General features: G+C 41.7%; 1 protein-coding gene across 1 annotated transcript in view; it reads left to right on the top strand.

The window, feature by feature from the left end:
• The window catches only part of LOC135519884 (inactive dipeptidyl peptidase 10-like), a 181876-nt gene that overhangs the window by 115677 nt on the left and 50349 nt on the right, over positions 1–15850 (top strand). The window lies entirely within an intron of this gene.

The following is a 15850-nucleotide window of genomic DNA, read 5'->3' as shown; positions in this document are numbered from 1 at the left end:
ATATATGAGAATTTATCAACTCTACAAGCAACACAAGACTCTATTATTACGGTGGGGGATTTTTAATACGGTTTTAATAAATACCTCTATGGAGCGTAAAGGAAATCACACTACAAACTGTCACCCTCAGGCACTTAAGGAAATCATGAATGTCATGGATATATTGGAATTAGTGGATATATGGAGGCTTAAATACCCTGAACTAGTGAGATACATAGCAGAGGCTTAATCAAGCTAGTCATCTTGATTACTTTCTTAGGTCATTCTCTCTGGCAGAAGAAGTTTTAAAGTGTTGATAGGGGACAGAATGCAGTCGGATCATCACATAATTGACATATATATTACTCTTAAAGAAAGAATTTCCATGTGCGCAAGGATATTGGAAATGTAATCATAGCCTACTGGATGATAACTTGTTTATAACTAGGACAAAATCATTTATAACTGGCTTTTTCCAAAATAACATAGGTACAGAAGATCCCCTTATTGTATGGGACACTTTTAAATGTGCCTTTATAGGCCATGCAGTTCAGTATTCATCTATAAAACAAAAGCAATTAAGATCAAAAGAGTCCATATTAACAAAGGAAATTTAAGGACTAACAGTACAGTTAGATAGCAATAAAAACTGTACCATAGAGGCACAGAATAAGGTAGAGGAAAAACAAAAAGTAATGGGGGAAGTTATTCAAGAAAGATCCCGTGTAATATTGTCACGTTCTGACCTTCGTTCTTTTGTTATGTCTTTGTTTTAGTATGGTCAGGGTGTGAGTTGGGTGGGTTGTCTATGTTAGTTTTTCTATGATTTGCTATTTCTATGTTTGGCTTGGTATGGTTCTCAATCAGAAGCAGCTGTCAATCGTTGTCCCTGATTGAGAACCATATTTAGGGAGCCTGTTTTCTATTGTGTTTCATGGGTGATTATTTTCTGTCTTTGTGTATGTAACCAGACAGGACTGTTTCATTTCATACCATTCTCGTCGTTATTTTTGTTTTAGTGTTCTGAGTTGAATAAATATCGTCATGAACATGTAACACGCTGCACTTTTGTCCGATCCTTGCTACTCCTCGTCAGAAGAAGAGGATGAGCGTTACAGAATCACCCACCACCAAAGGACCAAGCAGCGTGGTAACGGGCAGTAGCAGCAGCAGCAGCGATCTCAGGACTCCTGGACATGGGAGGAGATCCTGGATGGCAAAGGACCCTGGGCACAGGTTGGGGAATATCGCCAGGCAGAGCTGGGGGCAGTGAAAGCTGACATGGGCCGGTATGAGGAGGCAGCACGGCAGCGCGGCTGGAAGCCCGAGAGGCAGCCCCAAAAATATCTTGGGGGGTGGCACATGGGGAATGTGGTCGAAGTCAGGTAGGAGACCTGCGCCAACTCCCCGTGCTTACCGTGGAGAGAGAGGGACCGGGCAGGCACCGTGTTAAGCCGTGAGGCGCACGGTATCCCCAGTGCGCAGGCATAGCCCGGTGCGGTACATAGCAGCGCCTCGTATCGGCCGGGCTAGGTTGGGCATCAAGTCAGGTCCCATGAAGTCGGCTCAGCGCATCTGGTCTCCAGTGCGTCTCCAGTGCGGGCTATTCCACCTTGCCGCACTGGCCTGGCTACGGGGAGCATTCAGCCAGGTAGGGTTGGGCAGGCTCGTTGCTCGAGACCTCCAGTGCGCCTTCACGATCCGGTCTGTCCGGTGCCACCTCCACTCACCAGCCCTCCGCACCAGGCTGTCTCGCTGTCTCCTCCTTACAGGTGCTCCCGTCTGTCCTGAGCTGCCAGAGTCTCCCGTCTGTCCGGAGCTGCTAGAGTCTCCCGTCTGTCCGGAGTTGCTAGAGTCTCCCGTCTGTCCGGAGCTGCCAGAGTCTCCCGTCTGTCCGGAGCCGCCAGAGTCTCCCGTCCATCCGGAGCCACCGGAGTTTCCCGTCAGTCAGGAGCCGCCGGAGCCGCTCGTCAGTCAGGAGCCACCGGAGCCGCTCGTCAGTCAGGGGTCACCGGAGCCACTCGTCAGTAAGGGGCCGCCGGAGTCTCCCGCCTGTCCGGTGCTGCCGGAATCTCCTGTCCATTCGGGACCCATGGCTAGGGTACCCAGTCCGAGGTCGGCGGCGAGGGTCGCCGCTCGAAAGAGGCCACGGAGACGGTTGAGGAGGCGGACAAAGACTATGGTGGAGTGGGGTCCACATCCAGCGCCAGAGCCTCCACCGCGGACAGACACTCACCCACCCACCCAGACCCTCCTCTATAGGTTCATGCTTTGTGGCCGGAGTCCGCACCTTTGGGGGAGTACTGTCACGTTCTGACCTTAGTTCTCTTGTTATGTCTTTGTTTTTGTATGGTCAGGGCGTAAATTTGGTGGGTTGTGTATGTTAGTTTTTCTATGATTGACAATACATTTCACATGCTGTTGTGCAAATGGAATAGACAAATGGAATCGACAACGGGTGGAAATTATAGGCAATTAGCAAGACACCCCCAATGAAGGAGTGGTTCTGCAGGTGGTGACCACAGACCACTTCTCAGTTCCTATGCTTCCTGGCTGATGTTTTGGTCACTTTGAATGCTGGCGGTGCTTTCACTCTAGTGGTAGCATGAGGCGGAGTCTACAACCAACACAAGTGGCTCAGGTAGTGCAGCTCATCCAGGATGGAACATCAATGTGAGCTGTGGCAAGAAGGTTTGCTGTGTCTGTCAGCGTAGTGTCCAGAGCATGGAGGCGCTACCAGGAGACAGGCCAGTACATCAGGAGATGTTGGTCCCCCCTTTGCTGCTGTAACAGCCTCTACTATTCTCTTCTGGAAACACGAGATGTTAGAACACTGCAGGGACTTGCTTCCATTCAGCCACAAGATCATTAGTGAGGTCGGGCACTGATGTTGGGCGATTAGGCCTGGCCCACACCAATCTCTACAAACCATTTCTGTATGGACCTCACTTTGTGCAGGTGGGCATTGTCATGCTGAAACAGGAAAAGGGGCTTCTCCAAACTGTTGTCTCAAATTGGAAACACAGAATTGTCTAGAATGTTATTGTATGCTGTAGCGTTAAGATTTCCCTTCACTGGAATTAATGGGCCAAGCCCGAACCATGAAAAACAGCCCCAGACTATTATTCCTCATCCACCAAACTTTACAGTTGGCACTATGCATTGAGGCAGGTAGCGTTCTGCTGTCATCGGCCAAACCCAGATTTGTCCGTCAGACTGCCAGATGGTGAAGTGTGATTCATCACTCCAGAGAATGCATTTCCACTGCTTGAGAGTCCAATGGCGACGAGCTTTACACCACTCCAGCCGACGCTTGGCATTGCACATGGTGATCTTAGGCTTGTGTGCGGCTACTCGGCCATGGAAATCCATTTCACGATGCTCCCAACGAACAGTTATTGTGCTGATGTTGCTACTAGATTCAGTTTGGAACTCGGTAGTGAGTGTTGCAACCGAGGACAGACGATTTTTATGCGCTATGCTCTTCACCACTCGGCGGTGGCATACTGTGAGCTTGTGTGGCCTACCACTTCTCGGCTGAACCATTGTTGCTTCTAGACGTTTCCACTTCACAGCACCGGCACTTACAGTTGATTGGGGCAGCTCTAGCAGGGCCGAAATCCGACGAACTGACTGGTTGGAAAGGTGGCATCCTATGATGGTGTCAAGTTGAAAGTCGCTGAGCTCTTCAGTACGAAGCATTCTGCTGCCAATGTTTGTCTATGGATATTGCATGGCGGTGTGCTCGGTTTTATAGCCAAATCCTCTAATTTGAAGGGGTGTCTACATACTTTTGTATTTATGGTGTGGCTAAATGCATAGGCGTACCCCTTGTTAACTTAAGATTTGGAGAAAAAAAATGTTGTACCTGGTTATATAATGTACCTGATTATATAATGCAATCTTTAACGACACTTTAATCCGCAGCTAAAAACAAGCTGTAAAATGCTGGGGAAAGACATGACTTCGATGCATATGACATTCAAAGGCTGTGCTACACCTTTAGAAGGAAAATGTACTTTGCTTGGGAAGTAATGGTTCTGTCACTGTCAATTGACATTTAACATTTCAACAGGCTATTAAACAACTTACTACCTCTATATCAGTCAGGAGCAAGCAGGTAGCCTAAGAAGGAATTTAGGCTATATTATTATGATTTCAAGGCTATAGCCAGCCTTTTAAGAAATCAATTGTGAAGCATTTGTGACAAGCTACAGGCTGCTACAGGCTGGCAGGAGCGTTCAGCATTTCATCAACATATCGTCAACAGTACTTCAAAAACATGCTTATAAATGTAGCATTTAGGCAAAATAAAATGACTTCATTGGTATTAAATATTAATTTAACAAAAAATGCCTTATTAGGCTATGCAGTCATTCTACAGTGCCTTTTAATTCACTTTTAGAATCACGAGTTTGGCCAGTCGGGGGATCCTGTGGTGAGCTATGCATGCCTAGTGCATTAATTTAGCCTAGCAGATGCTCTTATATTCCCATGCCCTAATCACAGTCAACAGAAATGTTGTGTGTAGCAACAATATTGTGGAATAAAATATATTAAATTATGAAAATTATAGTTTCCCAAATGAAAAAAAGTTGATGATATGAGGTTGCTGTGTTAAACAAGGAATTGCTTTTTTTCGCGAAATCATTGATGATCAGATACTCATGTTTTAACTGGTTTGGTTGCGCTAAATGTCTACCGTTGATAGACAACTTTAGCATGGTTCCAAACTTAGACTATCCTCTTTTTTAACAATAGCCTTTATAAAAATCAAAAGCTGCAGTATGCGCTCATTCGTTGTCATGCTCGGTTGTGGTATTAAAAAAGATTTTGCTTCTCCCCATTTATAAAAGGCCATTTTTTTCTCAGACCACAAAAACATGATAGATGCATGCAGTGCTTTTATTATGATGGATATCTGTTCACCCTTGTCTGTGATGATCTACGAATCCACAACCTTCTGGCTACTTTGCCATGTAATGCTTACCAAACGAATAACAGCTTCATATCTAAGGCTTTGGTCTGTCCTAGGAGTGAGAGTAAACTGTAGGCCTGTTATCCGCTATCCACTTTATGTTTCAGTTATTTGTCTTTTTCAAGCATTCGGGGAGGGTTGGGTAAAAATGTATTTTACTAAAGGGAGGGCCATCTCTTTTCATTTCAGAGAAATCCAATTTTCCCCTGGCGTCCCTCATTATAAATAACATACAATCCCTTATCACTGCATTTCCGTTTGAATAGATTTTGATTGGAGTGGACCCTCTTGCTTTGCCTTTTCCTCTCTGGTTTTGTCAACAAAATCATTTGATGTGAACAAAAATTTGACCAGCAAAGTACAGACAGCTAGACAGCTACTGTTCAATTGTTGATTAGTGAACAAGGTTAATTCATTGAATACAGATGGTTGTGAAATTTCTACTCAACTTCCTTTTTTATGTATTGAGAAATATGGTTATATAGTGGTTATATATGGTTATATAGTCAAATAGGCTACCTATATTGGACCCAAAGATAATAGATTCCTTGCAGAAGAGATTCTGCTTCCACGTGCAAATCTGTTTACTTCTCTGGTGTAGCAGGTAAAATTACTGTGCTGAGTCCTGTTCACGGTTTGTGCACGCGTAATACCGGTGTAGTTCCTCTGTGAGAACAATGTAGTTACATAGGATGTACTTTTTTACATTTTTTGTCATTTAGCAGATGCTCTGATCCACAGCCTTCATAAAGTATATATACCTTTCACTTACTCCACATTTTCTGTTACAGCTTGAAATCAAAATTAATTAAATAGATTTGTTTTTCTCACACATCTACACACAATACACCATAATTACAAACTGAAAACATGTTTTTAGACATATTTGCAAATCTAATTCACATACAGTACCAGTCAGAAGTTTAGACACACCTACTCATTCCAGGTTTTTTTTAATTTATTTGTTACTATTTTCTACTATGAAATAATCATGTAGTACCCCAAAAAAGTGTTCTTCTAACTAGCCACCCTTTGATTTGATGAGAGCTTTGCAGACTCTCTCAACCAGCTCAATGAGGTAGTCACCTGGAATACATTTCAAGTAACAGGTGTGCCTTCTTAAATGTTAATATGTGGAATTTATTTCATTCTTAATGCATTTGAGCCAATCAGTTGTGTTGTGACATGGTAAGGGTGGTATACAGAAGATAGCCCTATTTGTTAAAATACCAAGCACATATTATGGCAACCACAGCTCAAATAAGCAAAGAGACATTACAGTCCATCATTGCTTTAAGATATGAAGATCAGTCAATGCAGAACATTTCAAGAACTTTGAAAGCTTCAAGTGCAGTCGCAAAAACCATCAAGTGCTATGATGAAACTGGCTCTCATGAGGACCGCCACAGCAAAGGAAGACCCAGAGTTACCTCTGCTGCACAGGATAAGTTCATTAGTTACCAGCCTCAGAAATTTCAGCCCAAATAAATGCTTCACAGAGTTCAAGTAACAAACACATCTCAACATCAGCTGTTCAGAGAAGACTGTGTGAATCAAGCCTTCATGGTCAAATTACGGCAAAGAAATCACTACTAAAGAACACTATTAAGAATAAGCGACTTGCTTGGGTCATGAAACATGAGCAACGGACATTAGACGGGTGGAAATCTGACCTTTGGTCTGATGAGTCAAAATGTGTGATTTTTGGTTCCAACCGCCGTGTCTTTGTGAGACGCAGAGTAGGTGAACGGATGATATCTGCATGTGTGGTTCCCACCATGAAAGCATGGAGGAGCAGGTGTGATAGTGTGGGGTGCTTTGCTTTTGACACCGTCAGTGACTTATTTAGAATTCAAGGCACCCTTAACCAGCATGGCTATCCACGCCATCCCATCTGGTTTGGGCTTAGTGGAACCATCGTTTGTTTTTCAATAGGACAATGACCCAACACACCTCCAGGATGTGTAAGGGCTATTTGACCAAGAAGGAGAGTGATGGAATGCTGCATCAGATAACCAGGCCTCCACAATCACCCGACCTCAACCCAATTGAGATGGTTTGGGATAAGTTGGACCGCAGAGTGAAGGACAAGCAGCCAACAAGTGCTCAGCATATTTGGGAACTCCTTCAAGACTGAAAATCATTCCAGGTGAAGCTGGATGAGATAATGCCAAGAGTGTGCAAAGCTGTCATCAAGGCAATGGGTGGCTACTTTGAAGAATCTCAAATGTAAAATATATTTATTTTTGTTTAACACTTTCTTGGTTCCTATTTGATTCCATTTGTGTTATTTCCTAGTATTGATGTGTTCATTATTATTCTACAATCTAGAAAATAGTAAAAATAAAGAATAATTGTGTCAACTTTTGACTGGTACTGTAGATTAAAATAATAATTTAAATATTTCAAAGGTGTTTCAATATTAGGAAGGTTTTTCCTAACGTGTGCAGTGTATATGTAATTCAAAAGCTATAGAGACAAAGTTATAGTAAAAATAAAGAAAAACCCTTGAATGAGTAGGTGTGTCCAAACTTTTGACTTGTACTGTAAGTGTTCACACCCGTGAGTCAATACATGTACATATGGCAGCAATTACAGTTGCGTGTCTTTCTGGGTAAGTCTCTAAGATCTTTGCAAACCTGGATTGTACAATATTTGCACAATCCTTCAAGCTCTGTCAAGTTGGTTGTTGAACATAACTAGACAGCAATTTTCGTGTCTTACCATAGAAAAAAACTGCCTAGAATACTCATAACATGATGTAGTCACCACTATGCTGGCGGGGGAAGGGTGGGTCGGGGTTCAGAAGATGGGCAGTGAGTCTGCTGTTCAAGCAGATGGTTCTAACTTCGGGGTGCCAAGACAGAGAAGAGCTTGGACTGGGCTGAGCAGGAGCTGCCCTCCCGTAATGGTGGTAGGGACAAGTGACCAGAGGTAGTAGAATGGAGTTCTCAGGTTGGGGTGTATGGTTTGAGCATAGCCTGAAGGTAGGGAGGGGCAGTTACTCTTGCTGTTCCATACATAAGTACCATGTTCTTGTAGTAGATGAACGATTCGACTGGAAGCCAGTTGAGTGTGCGGAGGAGCAGGTTGACATGGAAAGAGAAATTGGGAAGGTTGAACACCAGGCGGCCTGTAGCGTTCTGGATAAATTGCTTGGGATTGATGGCACAAGCGGGGAGACAGCCAACAGCAAGTTGTACTGGTCCAGATGGTAGAAGACAAGTCCCAGGATTGGGACCTGCACCACTTTCTGTGTGAAGTTGGGTCGTAATCTTCGGATGTTGTAGAACATGAATCTGCAGGAGCGAGTCAATGCTATGATTTTTACAGAGAATGAGAGGGTGTTGTCCAGAATCACGTTAAGGTTCTTTGTACTCCACACCATGGAGTTGTTAATCGTGATGGCAGGTCTTGGAGCGGGCACACCTTCCCAGGGAGGAAGAGCAGCTCCATCTTGTCGATGTTGAGCTTGACGTGGTGGGCCGACATCCAAGATGAGATATCTGTCAGGCAAGTAGAGATCTGTGTCACAACCTGGGTGTCAGAAGGGGGGAAGGAGAAAAGTAGTTGAGTGTCATCCGCATAGTAATCATAGGAGAGACTATGTGAGGATATGACAGAGCCGATTGATTTGGTGTAGAGAGATAAGAGGAGAGGGCCTAGTTCCAAGCTCTTGAGGAGACCAGTAGTGCGAGTATGTGGTGCAGACACGGATCCTCTCCACGTCACCTGTAGGAGAGGCCTGCCAGGTAGGATGAAATCCAAGAATGTGCAGAGCTTGAGACTCCCAGGCCTGAGAGGGTGGAGAGGAGGATCTGATGGTTCAGGGTGTCGAATGCGGCGTATAGGTCAAGGAGGATGAGAACAGAGAAGAGAGAGTCAGATTTGGCAGTGCGGAGAGCCTCAGTCACACAGAGAAGAGCAGTCTCGGTTATTTGACCCGCCTGACTGGTTAGTGTCAAGGAGATCATTCTGGGAGAGATCGAGAGAGGGAGTTGGTCAGAGACAGCACGGTCCAGTGTTTTGGAAAGAAAATAAAGAAAGGATACTGGTCTGTAGTTTTTGACATCAGAGGAGTTGAATGTTGGTTTCTTGGGGAGGGGAGCGACATTTTGAAGTCAGAGGGGACGCAGCCATTGTTCATGGATGAGTTGATGAGGGAAATGAGGAATGGGAGAAGGTCTCCAGAGATGGACCCTGAGAAGGGAAGAGGGAATAGGGTCGAGCGGGAAGGTTGTCTGACGGCCAAACCTCACTAGTCACAGGATTTCATCTGGAGAGAGAAGAAAGAGGTCAGGGCGTAGGGTAGTTCTGTATGAGTGGGAAAAGTGTACTCAATAGGCTGAGTGAATGAAGAGCAGATGTCGTCAACCTTCTTTTAAAAGTGTTTGACAAAGTCGTCAGTTGAAAGGGAGGTGGGATGGAGGGGGTGGAGGATTAAGGAGGGAGAAGGTGAGAAAGAGTGTCCTAGGGTTACAGGCAGAAGCTTCAAATTTAGTGATAGAAAGTGGCTTTTGCAGTGGATACAGAGGATGAGAGGAGTGAGTGATAGGATGATAGGTCCTCTGGAAGTTTAGTTTTCCTCCATTTTCGCTCAGCTGCCCACCGCCTTATTCTGTAAACTCGCAATGAGTCACTCAGCCACGGAGCAGGAGGGGAGGGCCGAGCCGCCTGGGAGGAAAGAGGACACTGCGAGTCATAGGATGCGGACGAGTGTAGCGTCGATACTAGTAATTATCATGTACCTACCCAGGAGCAAGCAACTGACTGTAACGTGAAACCCAGTAGGGTATAATCTTTATAATTACTATTTGGTTACAATATAACAGTCTTTGTAGAGAACAGGCTAACCAGAAGATATTAGGAGACACGAGAACATTAGGTATAACCCTTTAAGTTACATTGAACTTACAATATTTAACAACCAACTCTGTAATTACAATGTTGTTACAAGGTATATACATGTATTTACAATGTACTTATCCAGGACCAAGAAACTTAATTTAAAGTGAAGTGACATGTGCATCACTTTGTACTTACAATGTAACAACATTTGCAGACAATAGGCAAACCGGGAAAAATAAGGAGACAGAAACATTTTGCAGTTAGCTGTTTCTTTAATAGATTTGACAAAGATTCATGTTTAAACAATTTAAATTAAATTCCCCATTTCATACTGAAAGCTATAACTTTACAATCCTGGGTTTTAAAAGCTAGCTTACTAGCTATCATTTATTTCTCCATTATTCATTAATGTAGCTAGCTAGGCACTGGCACAATGTCAACACAATTTTTTAACAACACTTTTCACTGACTCGAATGTCATGATTCGTTTTTCCAAGTGACTCGTTAATTTGAGTCGTTCGTTCGATATGCTTTCCGCAATGAATACAGACGGATTCATATGCATACCTCCGGCTCAGCTGCTCTGGAGATCACCAACTGTTTATCATAAGCGCGCAGGAAAATAAATCTTCAGAACTGATAACTGATAATTAATAAATGCAATTAATTGATTACCATATATGTTATCAATGGACACAGGTTTCTAAAACATATACAGCCTGCCTCTGCTCAACAAGCTTGAACTCGAGAACTAATCATTTCATTTCAGCGGCTGCTGCTGTTCACAAACTAGATTGTGCTAATCTCCCTCGCGAGAGGCTTGTGGAATCATAATTCTTTAGGGTTTTTAGTTCATTGTTAACTAGTAGGTATTGTCAACTCCTGCTTGCTCTGGGCATTACTGAACCAAATAAATGAAATGAGTTGGAAGATTTGTTCTTTTGAATGAACGAGGTGAAAAGATCCCAGTCAGTAAAAAGAGCTGAAACTTCCATCATAGTGAGAAAGTGTGTTGTCACTTCCTGGGGACAGCCTAGCATTCTTCTGACTTCTTATTTTTCTTTGTTTGAATGTCCAAACATACAATGCCAGTCACTAAATAGTGAAGAAAAAGGTTACTAAATGTTTAGTTTTTTTGTAGTTGTTCATCAAAATGACATCACACTGACCTCTCACCTCTCACACTCTGCAGCAAAGATCATGCGTACACTGACATGTCTCTTGCCCTAATAATGGGAGTCGTTCTCCACAAAGTGTTACTGCGGGCTGTCTAGCTCCCACCTATCCTTTCTTTGGATTGGTATATGCAGCCCATTATTGTATTCCTTTTTTGAATATTCAATGAAGGTTGTTGACGTCAACTGCCTATATTCAGTGGAGAGAAATGCTACTAGATCATGCCATGAATAAGCATAGCCATCTCACAACAACTCCGATAGTGTTTTTTTCTCAAAGTTGCCTGCCGGGATGTCATGTGTCCTACTTATATCAGTACACTCGCAACAACTTAAGCAACATGAAACTTCTATTCGATCAAATAAACCTCACGTAGAAAATAAGCCATTCATGTTTTTGTTGACCAAATTCGACACTCTCTCATTGACCTCCATACAATATACCAGATGTTGTCATAGGTTAGAGAGTTGGACTAGTAACCGGAAGGTTGCAAGTTCAAACCCCCGAGCTGTCATTCTGCCCCTGAACAGGCAGTTAACCCACAATCACTAGGCCGTCATTGAAAATAAGAATTTGTTCTTAACTGACTTGCCTAGTTAAATAAAGGAAAAAAATGAATGAATAAAGATAGGAAGGCCCTAAAAATGGTCAAAGACTCCAGCCACCCTAGTCATAGACTGATCTCTCTGCTACCACATGGCAAGCTGTACTGGAGTGCCAAGTCTAGGTCCAAAAGGCTCCGTAAGGATTGGTGTCCCGCTAGCAGGACAACTTCCGGTGAAACTGGAGGGCACGCAATTCAAATCAATTTTAATAGTTATTATTGCAATTAAATATTTTAGGTACATATAAGTATCTTATATTGGCTGAAAGCTCAAGTTGTTGTTAATCTTACTGTACTGTCCAATTTACAGTAGCTATTACAGCGAAAACATGCCATGCGATTGTTTGAGGACGGCACCCCACATCAAAAAATTTTTTCCTCCGGCACAGGTTTCATACATTCACACATAAAGATTAAATATTCACTTACTTTTTGAAAATCTTCCTCTGATTTGTCTCCCAAAGGGTCCCAGTGATAAAATGTAATGTCATTTTGTTAGATAAAAATCATTTTTTGTATCCCTAAAAGTCTGTTTAGGTGACGCCATCGATTTGAGTAATCCACTCGTTCAACTTGAAGAGAAAGGAATTTGAAAATCTACCCCTAAAACTTTGTTTCAACATGTCAAAATACGTTTGTATTTACTCCTCAGACAACCTAAACTGTAATCAAACTATAATATTTATTTTGGGAAAGAAGTATGTTCAATAGGAAACCAATTTTAGCACTTGCGCAACTTCATCATGGCGTGCCATGACACAGATTTCTAAGACTGTGTCCTCATACAAAAACTGTTATTTCCCATTCGTTTTTGAAGTTACAAGCCTGAAACTTTGAACATAGACTGCTGACACCCTGTGGAAGCCATAGGAATGGAGCTATGTTACAATATGAGCTTTCTCTTGCATTTCTAAGAGGATTGTCTCTAAAAAGAAAATTCTGGTTGGTTTATCTTTGGATTGTATCCTACCATATCTATCGTGTTATATTCTTCTCCTACATTATCTTAACATTTCTACAAACTTCAAAGTGTTTTCTTTCCAATGGCACCAATTATATGCATATCCTGGCTTCAGGGCCTGAGCTACGGGCAGTTTGCTTTGGGCACGTCATTCAGGTGGAAATGGAGAAAAATGGACCTTATCCCTAAGTTAACAGCTTCTACCCTCATGCCATTAGACTGCTAAACTGTTAATCAAATGTCTACCCGGACTGTATGCATTGACCCCCTTTTTTACACTGCTGCTACTCGCTGTTTACTATCTATGCATAGTCACTTTACCTCTACCAACATGCAGGGCTGGGTAGGTTACTTCATAATCCATTACAATTATCAGTTATCTGTCCAAAATTGTAATCAGTAACGCAACTTTTGGATTACCTGAACTCAGTAGCGTAATCTGATTACATTCCATTACTTTTAGATTACTTTACAATTAAGAGGCATTAGAAGAAGACAAAAATGTATGTTACCAATTGAACGACATCTATTGAATGATAAATCAATGTTAAAGTTTACATACCTGGCCATATATGGATGTACATTTCTTACTTTATGGGTAGGTTATGTAGACTTCTTCTAACCCATCATTTTCTATTACATGTAACAATACAATTCAATTATATTGTTACATTATAAACCAAAGTCTTTCAGAATTCCAGTCATTCCCCTGATCTTCAAGAATAGGACTTGGAAATATGGCAGTATAGATTAGCCAAATTGTTTTACCTGAGCATAACTTCAAAACTAAGGATTTATTAGCCAGCCCTACTCGGTTGTTTATGATTTTGTTGTCATGGAGAACTGATTGGGCTCATTGATTCGAAAAATAAATGCTGCGCTCATGGAATGGCATGCTTTGAGCACTACTAAAAAGCGCTGAATAAATGCCATATTCTGCATTTGCTATATGCCTGTTGTTTACCTTTTTGTTGGTGACAATTTGATATTTTCACGTTCTGACCTTAGTTCTGTTGTTATGTCTTTGTTCAGTATGGTCAGTGCATGAGTTAGGTGGGTTGTCTATGTTCCCTTTTCTATGTTTTGGGATTTTTGTGTTTGGCCTGGTATGGTTCTCAATCAGAGGCAGCTGTCAATCGTTGTCCCTGATTGAGAACCATACTTAGGTAGCCTGGTTTCACTTTTGAGTTGTGGGTGATTATTTTCCATGTTAGTGTTTGTGCCATACAGGACTGTTTCGTTTGCTTCACTTTGTTATTTTGCATTTTGTAGTGTTCAGTTTTACATATTAAAATGGACACTTACCACGCTGCAAATTGGCCCGAACTCTCTTACTCTTCGTCAGAAGAAGAGGACGAGCGTTACAGATATCTTGATAATATGCAGGGCAAATCCCCCAAAGAAACAATAACAGAACGGCTGCCCAGCTTATGTTTTGGTAAAAATCTAAGGGATTGGCTGGAGAAATGTAACCACTCTCAGATTAATAGACAGAGCTATAGATGCAAGAACTGACTATACATGACATCAACATTAAGTCCAAAAATGGTTGTAGCAACTACAGATTGTCCCTTTAGTCTATCAAAAGTGTGCAAGTTTGAGCATGTGTCCATTAGGCCTATTATAATTTTATTTTTTTATCAGCATGAATTAGATTGAGCAATAAAAGCCCCACTTTTATTCCATAGGCTGGGATCCTCACTATGCAGCTGTTGCAAGAGCGCATTTTTCACTGGCTGTCCACTGGTTTCAAAACAATGATTGATTAGGCAGCTTACATTTCTTGAATTCAACCATTCTTTGGTTCAAATACACATTTAGATTTGTGAACAGCCATCCACAACACCCACAATCCGTAAAGCGCAAATAGCTAAATGAGAGAGCAGCAGTGTGATTCACATCAATGTCCTATGTAGATATCAATAATAAGTGATAACAGTATTGCCGTAGACGACACCACTGTTGTCATCCTTAACTCCAAGCGTTTATTTATATTGGATCATCTTTGGATGCCGACATCAGTCGCACCATTGGAAGACCTAGCTTGGACTGTAGCTCTTTTCCCGCGATCTATCAAACCCATTTGGTGTGTCATCATGGTGGTCTCTGACTTTTGGTCAGACTCACTCAGCTGGAACAAACTTAAACTTGTGCCTTTTTTCAATGCTGATTTGATTGTCATTGAGAAAACAAAGTGTCAAAGATAATTTTTCACAAACATCCTTCCTAAATTTCAAAGTCATCTGGAAATAATCATCTTAGTTTTTCAAAAGTATCTGTAATCTGATTACAATATGTTTGCTGTTAATGTAACCAATTACAGTCACCGTTTTTTTGTAACCCTTACATGTAACATATTGGATATAATCCGTTACTCCCCAACATGTACATATTACCTCAATTACTTCGACTAACCTGTACCCCCGCACATTGACTCGGTACAGGTACCCCCTACATATAACCTTGTTATTGTTATCTTCTTGATATTTTCTTGTGCTACTTTTTTCTTACTTCAGGTTATTTGATTTTTTCTTTATTTTTTTCACTAATATTTTCTTACTTACTTAAAAAAAATTCTGCATTGTTGGTTAACTAAATGTTTCATATGTTTTATGAGGATTTTGTAACGTGTGTTGACACTGTGCCTGTGCTTAGCTAGCTGCTCGCTAGCTACATTAAAGAATAAGGGGGAAATGTTAGCTCACTAGCTTTACCACCTTGTCTTACTTATTTTTACTAACTAAAATAGTTATTGCTTTGAGTCTGAAATGGAGAATTGAATTTGAAAGGTTTGAATATGAATCTTTGGCAAATCCATTGAACATTGTAAGTACAAACATCCGTTTACATTGGTACAAAGTCATAAGAAAATTCACTTCACTTTATATGATGCTTACTCCTGGGTAAGTACATTTGTAAATACATGTATATCTCTTGTAACAACATTGTCATTATAGAGTTGGCTGTTAATGGTTTATACATTTTAGGTAGAATGTAACTAAAAGGGTTATGCCTAATGTTCTCCAGTCTCCTCTATTTTCTGTCTGCAAAAGTTATATTCTAACTACATGGTAATAAAGGTTATACCCTACTGGGTTTCACTTTACGTGAAGTTGCTTCAACACGTTGTTATTACATTTCATTTGATTCGGGATAGCCAGGTCATAACATAGAAATAAACTCATTGAAACTGACCGGTAGTTAATGACAATTGTTGCAAACAGACCCTAGCCTATTTATCAACCCTGGTATTGCATGTGTATTCGATGGCAGTGGCACCTTGTAACAAGGTCAGATTTTGGTT

The sequence above is a fragment of the Oncorhynchus masou genome, chromosome 29, assembly GCF_036934945.1.
Source record: "Oncorhynchus masou masou isolate Uvic2021 chromosome 29, UVic_Omas_1.1, whole genome shotgun sequence".
Lineage (NCBI taxonomy): Eukaryota > Metazoa > Chordata > Actinopteri > Salmoniformes > Salmonidae > Oncorhynchus > Oncorhynchus masou.
The sequence above is the reverse complement of the archived record's forward strand: the minus strand, read 5'-3'. Positions and strand labels throughout refer to the sequence as shown.